Here is a 13,881-nt window from a genome sequence, read left to right on the forward strand (position 1 = left end):
AGAAGCACGTGCAGGTGTCTTTACCTGTTGCCCCTGCTTGCTACACAGACCACAGTAGGCACCCAGGTTGTTTAGTGGGATTGTTTAATCCAACAAGATATCTAAATACACAACCAAGCTTGTTGAGATAAGGCTGTGGCATATCTTGTTAAGTTTCAACCCTCTTTATGCCTGTACGAGTGAATTGCCTTCCTGCCTTTCTCCTGGATAAATCCTTGGAGAGCCACTCTCAATAGATGTCCTATCCAAAAAAGTTCCAGAGATTGTATCTGAATCATTAGTTGTTTATTAGTTTGGAGACTACAGAAAAATTATTTTGGACAGTAAAAACTTCTCTCTTTCTCTATCTCCCCTTTAAATGTATGTCATTCCTCAGTTAAAAACAGAATTTGTTGTGAATAAATAGCTCCTTGAACCACAGGAAAAGAGTACAAAGGTCCATGTTCTTCTGCCGTACTTCTAGGTAGACTGGTCATAAAGAACTGATTTCAGTGCATGAGCATTCTGAATTTCAATTGAAAAATCTCTAGCTAAAAGTCCAGTGCTTATTCAGAGACATGATTATCTGATTGGATGCAGGGCTTGGCAGAAATCAGTTTTCAGCTCAGACGTGGGATGGCGACAGAGTCTCATTACGTTAATTTTATTTACAGGGCAGCCCGGTTTCCTGTGCTGTGAGCTGGGTGCTTATTCAGCTGGTTTGGCTTTGGTGGGTTTGCCGCACGGTGTATTTTTGTTTCCGAACTATTTTGGCCCTGGAAAGATGTCTGGCCTTGTTTCACTTTCGTAGCTCTGATGAAAGCCACAGAAGTTTCCAGGGAACCAGAATGGGGCAACTTGTGGGGCCCCTCCTTGCACAGTGTGAATGGCTTAGTGGAGGGTGGGTTCTAATCTGGGAAGAGACTCTGCATCCTGAGGCTTTTGCTTTTGCAGAGGAAAAGGAATGTTTTCACTTACTGGGCATTGTCCTCCCTGTGCCAAGTCCTCAAGCTATTATTAGCCAATAGGACCTTTCTTTCTTACAATGGGCAAAGGTAGTGTCTTATTGCACCCTTTGCTCTGCTTCAGGATGCTCTGTGTTATTCCTTATTGCAAAGGGTGTATGAGAAACTGAAAGAGTCTGGACTTGACTTTGAGGCTGGGTGCTCTTGGTTTTGTTCCATGAGTACATGTAGGTACTAATGTACTTAAACGATAGAAGTGCATCTACACTTGAATTCTCTCTTGTAAGCTTTACAACTGGTGGATGAAGGAGATGGAGACAGTAATAATATCCCCATTTCACACAGGTGACTTGGAGTGATGTATGCAGGTCACAAAGTTCAGAAATGCTAGAGCTATAATTTAAAACTAAGTCTCTGACAAATAATCATTGATTTTTTAAAAAACTCAGGATCCTAATCAAAAATTAATGTTTAGTTATGTTAATCTTTAGAAATTAATAAATTAGTTATAATAAACATTATTTAACATTTGGAAAACAATTTACATCTTAGATTTTACTCAGCTCACAAGACCAGACTGCTGAGAAATCAAATTGTAAATAAATTTAAATTTACATTTTAGCAGTAAGAATTGAACATTTGAAACATTTGCAGCAGATAAAATGATATTTTATGTTGATGTGGCTGCACTGAATGTATTATAAATGATGTGGTTGAGTCTACTACCTTAAGAGTGCCGGCACTGACAGAGGTCTTCAAATAGCCCTGTTTTTACTGTGCAGGGTTGGATGGTCCTAAAAACTGATGTATTTGCACTTTAGGACTATGAAAATGAACATATTTATGCATCCAGAGATGATAAAATGGCCTCAAACTAACTCAGACCCATAGCTCTGTTACTAAGCCCATGCTATTGCTAAATGCTGAGTTAAGTGCTTTGCTTATGTTACTTTGTAATTTACTAGTCACTGTTACATGGCTAGGTACCATTAGCCTGATGAAGATACTAAGGCCCAAAGAGGGAAGGATTTCATTAGAAATCAAGAAACAGGTTGAAATGCACGCCTCACTCAAAAGTTTGCACTAGTTACCTAAATCTCCCACAGCCAGTGTGCTCCAGGAATCTCCAAAGTCTCTTGCCTCAAAAGCTGCCACTATCTGTCTTGTCAATCCTAAGTTTCATAAGTATTGCAATTGCCAGGTGTGAGGAGGTCAAAATCTCCCACTCTCATCCTCCAAGAGGAGTAAACTCAGATTCCAAAGGAAAATATTTGAAATGTCAGATGTTTAGATTTGTTTTAGCCCAAGTTTGGTGAAATAGGAACTTTAAACTAGTCTACCCGTAACCAGGAAAAATAAATAAATAAATAAAGGAGGTGGGGGATGGAGCTAGAGAAAGAGAAGCAAGCACTGGCTTCAGTGTGTATATGTATAAAGGCTGAGATGTCTCTCTTACACTGCAGGACGTGGGTAATTGGCTCAATTTTCCATTCCTCTTTTCTTGTGCAGACATGGCCTCATTTTTTGAGAGGTTTGTTGCTCCAATATATTTGAAGTTTTCAATTGTCTCAAGTAGAATGTAATAAAATCTTTTTCTTAGGGGCCTCTTGTATTTTAAAAGAAGCATTAAAATATGCATACTTGACTTGGCAGTGTTAGCAAATATTCACGTCCCTCCAAAGGCACCAACTTTGTGGGCTGATAGAAATTGTGCAGTTAGGACTACAATAAACCATTAACATTAAAATAAGGTGTAAATGTCATTCTGCTGCATTCCTTTTACCTCTTGAAAAAAATTAAGCTGCATTTTTAACCAAGTACTTCCTGTTATTAAAAAAAATTTTAATTAACTCACATTTTCTTAGACACTCAAAATTAAGTTTCCATTCTCTAGCTTTTTGTTTTTTAAAGGTTGACAAGCAAAACCAGATATTTAGAATAGATTTCTTCAGCAGCTGAGGTTATTTTCTGAAACATTTTGCTCAAAAACTATTTCCATGGTAAGATCGTCAACCAGAAAATCAGGACTGATATGGAGAGTGCTATAGCCAGATGGGGACCACAGTTGGGTGGCAAAGTGTTTGGAATATAAAGAAGAAATAGTCTGTAAATTTCATAATGGGGAAATTGGATGAGCAGTTCAGATTTATGATCTCAACCCTGTGATTGAGCCAAAGGCAACTTTTGGCACTTCGGTCCTAGTACATCTTCCTTGTTCAACTAGATTTCCTGACTTCAGGGAACCCAGCTGGTGGATAAAAAAAGTGATAGTTACAGTCATGGTTCAAATGTCCTACGAAATGCACCTAACTTCTCATTACTATCTTCATTTGTTTCAGCAGGCTGAATGCTTACAAGTTTGCTTTTATATGAAGATTATTATAACAATTAGAAAAGAGTGTAAGACTAAAATTCTAGTAAGGCATATGTTATAATGTATTCAAATATTTTATTTACATTCAATGCCTACAGATTTTAATTTATAGAGTTCTAACAAACAGCCAAGAAAATAAGCCCTCTTCATTAGGCAAAGGAATAGTAGATGAACCTTGAAGAATCGGAAAAAAATATCCTACATCCCTTTCTTCTTATTGCTCAAATGCCCATAAGCAAGATTGGATAATATAATGCAAAAAGAGAAGACCAGTTTGAGTCCTGTGTTCATAAGTAGTAACCAATTTTCAGGGAGTTTTGAAGCTCAGTGGGAAGATGATAATAAAATAATCCTTCCCCATCTCGCAAACGAAAAATTGCGGTCTGATCCAGGGGAGCAGGTAAGGAAATGGTGATTCTCTCTTGTGCTCTTCTTTCGTTGGCATTGGCTGTTCTTTCATTCATTGGTTTGAAAATTGAACGCCTATTTTTGGCCAGACCCAATGCTCATTTCTGGGAACAGAACAGGGAATAAGATTGAAATAGCTCCATTCTTCTTGGAGGTAAATGCAAGATTTGGATGAATGCATGGGCAGTTGTCATAAAGTATGTGAAAGCCTTGATAATACTGTGTAAATTCATGATGAAGAAAGGCACCTAATCCAGACTATGGGGAGAGGGTGAGAGTGTTTAGGCTCCCCTGAGCAAGTGATGCTGGTCCTGACACATGAAGCATTGACCAGGCAAAGGGAGGCATATTTATTAGGATGGTTTTCAGTCTCCTCTCAACCATTTTTCCTAAGACATGAGATATAATGCTTAGAAGAATGTTCTAGAGGAACTGTCCCCTATGTTTTCAGAGCATTTGTTTTCATGCACATACTAATGTTGAAACCTGCCAATTGGATCCATACAGTCTTCCAGTCAAGTTCAGAGCTATCTTTAATTCTGGCTATTTCTTCCTCTCCTCCTCCTCCCTCCTACTTCTCCCCCACTCCCCCTTTCCCTTCTTCCTTCACCTTCCTTTTTCTTCCTTGGTATAGCTTTTATTTTTTGCAAAATTGTTATTGGTACATTATAATTACACATATTAGTGGGGTTCTTTGTTACTTATATGTACATGCATACATTATAACAATATGATTTGGTCAATATTGAATATTCAACTAATCTTTTGTCTTGATTGGCTCATTAAGAACTAAACTGAGTGTGTTTCCAAGGGCTAATGTCACCCTGACCATTGGTTTTGTGTTCAGGACAGTAAGGATTTATTTATTCTGGTTGGTATGATTGTTCTAAAGCCACCAAAAAATCATGGCATCTAAAAGTTTAATGGAATCCCTTGGATAGACTATCAGAGTTTCCTTGTACCTATTACTGCTTGACTCTATAAAATTCTAAAGTGTTTGGGCTCATTGCATTGAAAACTTTAGACGGGAGCATAAACTCTGAAAATGTCACTACCTTCTATCCTTTGAATGCATTTTAAAAAATGTTCAAAAATATTACATGGTAGTTAAGAAATCAGTCTGAATAGCAGATTATCATATGCTTTTAAATTTGTAATTCTCTATTCCTAAGAAATTGTATGAATTCCTATTTTATATCAGTATTCATTTGCTAGGTTTTCCATGATATCCAGTGAGAGGCTACATTCAATAAGTTCCAATCTTCTGCTCAAACAAGCTGAACAACTCACGGCACTTTTGTATTGAATGTCACATCTACTGTTAAGCCACAGAAAAGAATAAATAAGTACTTAATGGAATCATTTATCGTGGAAAAAAAATGCTTAGTAGTCCTACAGCAAAATTCTAGAAATATTGCTGAATATATTGTAAATAATGGCAAATGTTAAGACTCTGGTTAAATTTAACCTGCTATTTTAATAATAAGCAGTCATTAAAATGCTAATAAGTAGTTTCATATAAAGTGTATTTGTTTTGAGCCAATTTAATAAATGTGTATGATTCTCCCACTATGCACAAAGCACTATGCTTTTACTCTCATTTAGAACTTTAAATGTTCAGGCATAAATATCTCTATCTTCATTCCTTTGTGGCACTGACACTCCTCTGTCAGAGTTCATTTTTTTAAAATAATATTTCCTCCAATTTTATAATATCTTATCAAAAGAGTACAAGATCATCATGGAAAATTTGGAAAATAAGTAATCCATGTATCTGTTTAAGTAGTTAGAACCGTTGCTACATTTGCTCTTTTGCTTTCTTTTAACCCATGTGTTTTTCTATCACTAAGTTGAAATTCCAAGATAACTACCTATTATTTATTCAATTGCTTGTTCCAGATTTGTAAATAATCTCCATGTCATAAACATTTCTGAATTACATTTTCTTCAGGAATATGGCTTTCGCTTTTTCAACTGAATAGTATTTGCCATATGGATGAAGATTTTTTAGGCAATATGATACTGGAGGGCCTTGTATGAATTGCATAAAGACTAAGCAGCTGTAAAAAAGAACCTGAACATTCAGTCATCCAGAATGGTAGTTGATTTCTCTCTCTTGATATGATACACAGAGAGGCAGGTGGCCTGGCTCTGACGGGCAGCTTTGCTCGGTAAGGGCACCTACAAATCCAGTTTACTTCTGTATTGTTTCTCTTACATCTTCAAGGGTATTGCCCTCTTCTGTGTGGTTGCAATCATGAGCACCATGTCCCTGTCCTTCATATGAAGGGTGAGCTGCTGTCTTATTAAAATGTCATCTGATAAAGCCTGTTCAGAGAGAGGGGAGCATTGGTGTTATTACAGGATGAGGGAGGGAATGGAGAGTAGGAAGCAGTTGATAAGATCTGCCACAGGTATGTAGGATCCCTCATGTTCTCTATTATAAATATTGTACTGAATATATCAATAGTAATGTATGTGTTTAACAACTGACTTGAGATAAATATTGGGTAGAAATATAGCAAGCACACTTTTACAGCTTTTGATGTACTCTCTTATTGTCTTACAGATAATTGTGCTGGTTTATTATCTTTTATTTTAGTTGTTTTCAATTCTTTCAGATGGTATTGTATGGTGGTATTCATTTGCACCTCTTTCATTACTATTAAGTATATTTTTTTCAGGATCAGTTTTCAACTTACATGTTATTTGTGACTTTCTTATTGATATTCTCTTTCTAAGAATATTTTTGGTTTTGTTTGCTTGAAAAATTATATTCTTTGCCATACATATCACGTATATTTACCCAGTTTATCATTTTTCTTTTAATTATTTGCTTTTTCTTAACATTTTTCTTAGTTTATATATAGTTGGGTCATCCATGTTTTCCTTGATATCTTGTTTCTTCTCTTTTGGTTTTGCTTGTAATATTTACACAAACTAGAATTGAGATATATAATTTCCATTTTTACTTCTAATTGTTTTTTTTTTAAATTTTCCCTTGAAGTTATGTATTTCTATGTAGTTGAGAGCTGACAAATAATTTTCTTGATCATTTTTTTCACTGAATTATTGAACATTTTTAAATTGGTTGTTGAATATATGCCAGTCAGTCCCCTGATACCAGAGATCTAAAACCTACACCTGTATATTTATAGAGTAAATATAAAGAAAATTAGCATTGTTATAAATGAATTTCATTTTTATCTAATAGTTTGAAGTATCCTTTTGCCTTGCATAAATACTCATGTAGTTTGGATCTGTTTATGACTGTATTTTTCATCAGATTCTGTTACTTTTTCACTTCAGGATCAGTCTCAAATAGGGTTGGAGCAATATAGTCTAAGTAATGCAGAAACAAAACCTTAAGACTCAATGAAAATATGTAATTAAATTTCTGGTGTGCCAATGATGATGTTAAAATAATTTTTAACATACTTCAGAGGAAGCTGCTAGAAAGCAAAATAAAATAAGGACGTGTGTCTTTTTTTTTTTTTTTGCATTACCTATATTTCAATACTAAATTATTAGTATTATTTCTTTTAATTGAAAAGATCAGGTTTGGTGATAGGACCCCAGTTAATTGGGTATAATAAAAACATTCATGTTGTGATTTGCAACATTAGTAGGATGTAAGAGAGTGAAGGGCACTCGGACTGGAGAGTTGAAAAGATCAAGTGTTTTACATATGCCTCACAGGGCCACCCAACATGAAGGAGTCCCATGAATCATGCTTCTTCAAGAGATACGGAGCAATAGAGGGACTGGGAGGTGAAACCTTTATGTGTAGACAATATTTTGGAACCTTGTATGAGACAGTGGAAAGACGGTGATTTGGGTCATACTCACCAATTACTAATGGTAATAGCATACAGTCACAGTGGATAGTTTTAAAACTTTTAAAATTTGTTTCACCAAAAAGAACAAATAAATGAGACATATGTCCTGTGACTTTTTTTTTCCTGCCACATTTAATCTGTATCTTGGAGGCAGATTTTCTGATGGTTGATTCTCCAACCTTCAAAATATCAGCAATTTAAAGGCAAACATTTTTTTTTCAATGATATGACCTCTATTGAGTAGATTTAAACTATCCACTTATCAATAAAACCCATTTCTCTGTTTGGTGGTATGCAAGTAATGCAACTAAATCATGCTTACCTCTCAGTGTGTGCTATCATTATTATTTATTTTTGTTTTTTTGGTGAAATAATTTTAAAAGTTTTAAAAGTGTCCACTGTGACTGTGTGCTGTTACCATCAGTAATTATAGGTGAGTATGGCCCAAATCAGAAATATTAGTGCAGTTTTCTTTCCACTGTCTCATACAAGGCTTCAAAGTTATCTCAGGCCATCATAGTAATCCTATGAAGAAGTGGGAATATGTAACTATGTTCTGTAGTTTGAGGATACCAGGCTGTTCAGAGATGGCAGGTGACAAAGTAGTGTAATAGAATACATCAGAAACATTATTGTATTCCAGCCTTTGGTTGTAAGGTTAGGATACTTGTAGTATATCCTATAAGACCAAAAATAAAAAGCAAACAAATGACTACTTTATAATAGGATATTGATTTACTTAATGCTATGGAATATTGTTTATCAAAATACTGACTTGCATCAAGAATATTTCATAATTATATGCTTTTAAAGTAGTTACAATGAATTGTGAAAACTTGTTCATTTTATTATTGAACACTGGCTTACCTTTAGGTACTATTTTACTGTTTTGGAATTAATAGTTCTAATCTATTACAAATAAACCACATTTTTCTAATCATTTTTGTTGATTATATTAAGCTCTTTTATTTACAATCATTAATTAATTTAGTGATTATTAATTTAGGATGTATCCATTGTAAGGAATTTGGAGAAATATTAAAGAAAATGAATTATAGGTAATTCCAGGATCTAGAGATGACAGATATTGCAGGTTTGTTAATTATATATATATATATGCACACATATTCATATGCGTTCTTAAGTGAAAATGTATGCAAGTGTTTTCTTTTAGATTAAATTAACTGTGTACCCTTTATATAGTACATATTGTAAGAATTTTCATATTCTGTGGTAACATAAAGTTAAATTTGCACTCTATAAATTTAAGCAAACCATGTATTCCTTCCTTCACCTCATTGAGTTTCTTGAACTATTTTCTTTCTTTTTCCCACACTACTACTGGTTCTGTAGTAGTGTGGGAGAATTAATTACTCTATTTTTATTCTTGTGTGGGGCCTTCTTTAGTGTGATATTTGCGATTTTTTCCCTAAGCACAAAGTAGGCATATTGCCTTAGATTATTATGTATGATCACTACTAAGATAGGATAGAAAAAGTAACAACCATTAATGAAAGAAAATTTTAGTTAAGAATGCTATATATTTGGTATCACTGAGAAAGAAACAGTGGTGATAATGATAATAATAGGCCCTTTAATCCCATATAAGTCATTGGGAAATTAGATGGTGGAACCATTTAAGAAGATAGATTACTAAGGAACAGGACCTGCTGGTAAAGAAGATTTTTTGGACTCTATAAGTCTTGAGCCTGGGGCATGTGATAGAACTTCTGTGATGTTCCAAGGATGTTTTGAAAACTCACTTCGTCTTGTGTTTTTTCCAGTAACAAGCATGTTTAGATAGCCAAACATCACCGTCAAAAATTATCACTAAGGCTATATCTGTTGTTCACCCATACTCATGCTTAAGAATTTAGTTCCCCAAGAATTTCTGACCATGGGACTGGAGGTAGGAAATTGGATGGCAACTCTTTCTTCTTCAGTTTTGCATGCATAATGTATAAGACCCTGTCCTCTTTCAAGACCTTGGTCTTAAATGTTCAATTTAACTGCCTTTCATGGATGGATTAAGAAGTTTATTAGAATATTTCACTTTTAGATTTTCCTTCCTCTTACTGCCTTTTGACCATCCAGAAACCCTAATGAGCATCTTTAAATAATAAAACTCTCACATTTGAATTCAAATCAAAATGAAAGAAGAGGAAGAGAAAGAGGAGAAGAAGAGGAGAAGGAGAAAAAGGAGGAGGATGGGGAAGAGGAGAAAGAAGAGGAGGAGGAGATGCAAGCGGAGAAGGAGGAAGAGGAGAAGCAGGAGGAAAGATGATGGTGATGTTGATGATGATGATATTTTGGTACCTGTGATATCTTTTCTTCTTGGTAGAAAATATGGGAAGGGATACATTTCAGATTTTTATTTAAAATAATCTTCAGTTTTCAATCTAGGTATTTATTGCTTATTTATTCCACTCTAGATTATTACTGTTATTATTAATTTTCATAAATTATTTTGTTAGTATAACTGTATATTATGAAGAATTATTTTTATGTGGAATAGGAATTCGTTTATTTCATTTCACCGGTGTGATTTTATTTTCTTGTTTTTTCCTTCTAATCTCATTTATGCTAACTCTTGTATAACTGCTTTAAAATGTTTGGCTTGTAAATAGCATCCTTACCTGGCTTCTAGAGACATTATAATGTTTTCTCCATTTCCAATTTCTGACATTTAAGTCAACAGGAAGTACTGTTGGAGGGGACTTAAAATTATGGGTTCAATTTACCATATTGAAGAAAGTCCCTAAAAACATAATTGTATTGACTGCAGTCTTTTCAGATGGGGAGATTCATCCTAATCTATTTAAATTTAATATGATTTTGCTATTTTTAGAACTTTTCTAATTTTTGCCTTGATCAATAAAACTATTAACGAATTTTTGTATATCTGTAACTTTATCCATAAATCTCAAGAGTTTTCTCGATTTTGCATTTATTCCTTCTTAACTCTAGAAAAACGCTAACATTTGCAGACAGCTTTTAAAGTGACACAAGAAACAGAAGATAAAGAAAGAAAAATGGTAGCTAGTTTTAGAACAGAAAACCAATCTGTTATAAGTATACTTGTCTCTATTCCATCCCCAGCCTCTGCATAATTCAAACTGAGAATCATGGGGGCGGACTTACCAGAAGATATAAATTTTAAGAAGACATTTGTACTCCTGAGAGTCTGTATTTTGAATCTTTTCCAAAATTTAAAATAATCAAATCCTTATCCTTGAAAGATGGCTGTGAGTGAGTTAAATTCAACTAACATCTATTAAATATATATCATGTGATAAACAATGTACTGGGGTGGTGGGATGGCAGGAAAAATATACAAGATAAAATTCTTGCCTTCAGGTTTTTACTGGTTTTATTGAGAAGCAGCAAATTGCAGTTTTGAAATATAAACACTATCAAAGTGTTTTAAATATACAATAACATCTATTGAATAAGAGTAACAACTATTGGTGGCTGATTTAAATGGTCACCGATCAATTATTTAGAGGATGTGTTGTAGTCATTGTGACATCACAGTAAATAGATTCCAGGATGGCTTATAAAGTCTCTTTTATTTTTAATATATTTTTATCAAGTACTCAAGTATCAATGGTATGTATTTTCAAAAAATTCAAATGATGCAGAAGTATTTAGAGTAAAATGGGTATCTTACTTCTCTAGAAGTAATCTCATTCTATGTATTTCAAAACCATTTATATACATATTATATACATGTAAATATGTGATTCTACTTTATGATTTTAAGTTTTATAACTTTGTAAACCTACTGTGTGCATACTTTTAAAAATATTTGTTCTTTTTAGTTATACCTGACAGTTGAATGTATTTCAACATATTATACATACATTGAATATAAATTCCCATTCTTGTGGTTGTACACAATGTGGAGTTACACTGGTCATGTATTCATATATGAGCATAGGAAAGTTAGGTCCATTATGTTCATTCTGTTGTCTTTCCTATTCCCATTACTCTCCCTTCCCTTATTCTCCTTTGTCTAATCCAATGAACTTCTATTCTCTACCTCACTCATATTGTGTGTTGGCATCCACATACTAGAGAGAACATTAGGCGTTTGGTTTTTTAGGATTGGCTTATTTCACTTAGCATCGTAGTGTCTAGTTGCATGCACTGTAGTATTCTGGTTTTAAGTACTATGCGTATAGAATGAGGAGTGGGATAACTGGGTCAAATGGTGGTTTCATTCCACATTTTCTGAGGAATCTTCATTCTGTTTTCCAGAGTGGTTGCACCAATTTGCAGTCCCACCAGACATATATGAGTGTATTTTTCCCCCACATCCTCGCCAACATTTATTGTTACTTGTATTGATAATTGCCATTTGACTGGAATGATATGAAATTTCAGTATAGTTTTAATTTGCATTTCTTTAATTGCTAGTAATGTTAAATATTTTTTATGTATTTGACATATCATAATTCTATGGTGAAGTGCCTGTTCAGTTCCTTTTCCCATTAATTGGTTCTGTTATTTATTTTGGGGGGTGTTAAGTTTTTTGAGTTATTTGTATATCCTGGAGATTACTGTTCTATTTGAGGTATAGGTGGAAAAATTTTTCTCCCATTCTGTAGACTCTCTCTTTATGCTTTTAATTCTTTCCTTTGCTATGTAGAAGTTTTTCAGTTTGATGGCATCCTGTCTATTGATTTTTAGTTTTATTTTTTACACTTTAGGGGTCTTAATGAGGAGTCAGATCCTAAACCCACATGATGGAGATTTGGGACTACTTTTTCTTCGTTGCTATAGCTAAGGTCTTCTTTATTTCTTTAGTGTTCTGTAGTTTTCATTGAAAAGGTCTTTTACCTCTTTTGTTAGATTGATCCCCAATTTTTTTTTTGGAGGCTATTGTGAATGGAATAGTTTTCCTAGTTTCTCTTTCAGTTGATTCATCACTGGTGTATAGGAACACAATTGATTTATGGGTGTTAATCTTATATACTGCTACTTTGCTGAATTATTTATAAGTTTTAGAAGCTTTCTGGTAGAATTTTTTAAGTATTCTAATATAGAATCATGTCATTGGCAATTAGGGATCGTTTGAGTTCTTCTTTCCCTATTCTTATCCCTTTAATTTTTTTTTCTTGTGTCTAATTGCTCTGGCTACAGATTCAAGGACTGTGTTGAGTAGAAATGGTGAGAGAGGGCATCCTTGTCTTGTTTCAGTTTTTACAGTGAATACTTTCAAATTTTCTCCATTTAGAATGATGTTGGCCTTGGATTTAACATATGTAGGTTTTATAATATTGGGATATGTTCCTGCTATCTATAGCTTTTTTTAGTATTTTTAATGAATATATACTTTTGCAATTAGCTTTTCTCTGCCTTAATCTAGGAAGTCTTTAATGTAAGTAATATAGATCTAAATCAATATGTTGATTCAAATTATAGTTTTTATGAGTTAAATAAATGAATGTTTCTGGGAAAGTTTGCTACTCAGCAGTGTAAACATGATCCATCTGCTGTGAATTGGAATTCTTAGCCTCAATTTGTCATCTTCTGATTTGATGTCTTCTACACAAACATGTTTTCATGTGTGCATGCATACACACGTACAGATGGCATGGACATGCTTTTATCCTCTTAAATAACATCTTTTTAATAGCTAGGGATTAAGTAAACTGGCAAGAACTACCATTGTAAGAAAGAATAAATCAACCCTTCTCTATGAAATTCATTTTCCCAGACTAATTGAAAAAGAATTGGATAATAGTGAGGCTCAATACCCCAAAACCATGATCAGGGTTTTATTTCCTTTCACAAATGGTGCCACAAACAATCATCCCTCAGTATCCATGGAAGATGGTTCCAAGACAACTCCCACCCCCCAATAACATAATCTGAGGATGCTTAAGTCCTTTATATAAAAATGGGGTTATATTTGCATGCAACTTATGCTCACATTCCTGTTTACTTTAAATCATAAATTATATAAGTTTACTTATAATACATAATATAAGGTAAATGCTATGTAAAAAGTTATACCATATTTTTAGGTAATAATGTTATACCATATTATTAGGTAATAATGATAAGAAAAATGGTCTGTGCATGTTCAGCACAAATGCAATTTGAAATGAGCATTTTGATCCATGTTTGAATCTGTGGCTATGGAACCTACAGATATGAGGGTCATGGGAGGTAAGAATAGGGCTATGCAGTATGAAGAGCTGTGTTAGGAGTTTGTGTACCTGGTAGTAATAATCTTAATCTCCTTTCTTCTGTCTACTGTATAAAATGAAGTACTTTTTACAACTTCATCCTTCCTTTTTAAAATCTT

At 33.9% G+C, this 13,881-nt stretch overlaps 1 protein-coding gene across 5 annotated transcripts in view; it reads left to right on the plus strand.

Moving 5' to 3' along the window:
* Nucleotides 1–13,881, plus strand: part of Rbms3 (RNA binding motif single stranded interacting protein 3) — a 1,321,467-nt gene that overhangs the window by 311,736 nt on the left and 995,850 nt on the right. The gene's annotated exons all lie outside the window — the stretch shown is intronic.

Source organism: Marmota monax, unplaced genomic scaffold (genome assembly GCF_021218885.2).
Source record: "Marmota monax isolate L192 unplaced genomic scaffold, Marmota_monax_Labrador192_F-V1.1 WCK01_AAM20220418_F8-fsc00021, whole genome shotgun sequence".
Taxonomy (NCBI): Eukaryota; Metazoa; Chordata; class Mammalia; order Rodentia; family Sciuridae; genus Marmota; species Marmota monax.